Source organism: Carlito syrichta, unplaced genomic scaffold (genome assembly GCF_000164805.1).
Source record: "Carlito syrichta isolate Samal-C Ts95f unplaced genomic scaffold, Tarsius_syrichta-2.0.1 Scaffold135851, whole genome shotgun sequence".
NCBI lineage: Eukaryota > Metazoa > Chordata > Mammalia > Primates > Tarsiidae > Carlito > Carlito syrichta.
In genome coordinates, this window is record NW_007079947.1 from 39,703 (window position 1) to 40,106 (window position 404).

The following is a 404-nucleotide window of genomic DNA, read 5'->3' on the forward strand; positions in this document are numbered from 1 at the left end:
GCTCTTTTTAGAAAAGTGAATTTTATCATTTATTTATTTATTTATAAATCAGAGTCTCATTCTGTTGCCCAGGCTGGAGTGCAGTGACACACTCATGGCTACCACAGCCTCAACCTGCTGGACTCAGGTGATCATTTCATCTCAGCCTTCCAAGTACTGGAAGTACAGGCATGTGCCACCACCATGCCCAGGTAATTTTTAAATTTATTGTAGAGATGAGGTCTTGCCAAGTTTCCCAAGGGTCTCAAGCCCCTGGGCTCAGGCAGTCCTCTCACCTCAGCCTCCCATAGTGCTGGGATTACAGACGTGTGCCACCGTGCATGGCAGAAAAGTAAATTTATTTATTTTTTGTTTGTTTGGTTTTTTTTGAGTTGGAGTCTCACTCTGTTGCCCAGACTGGAGTG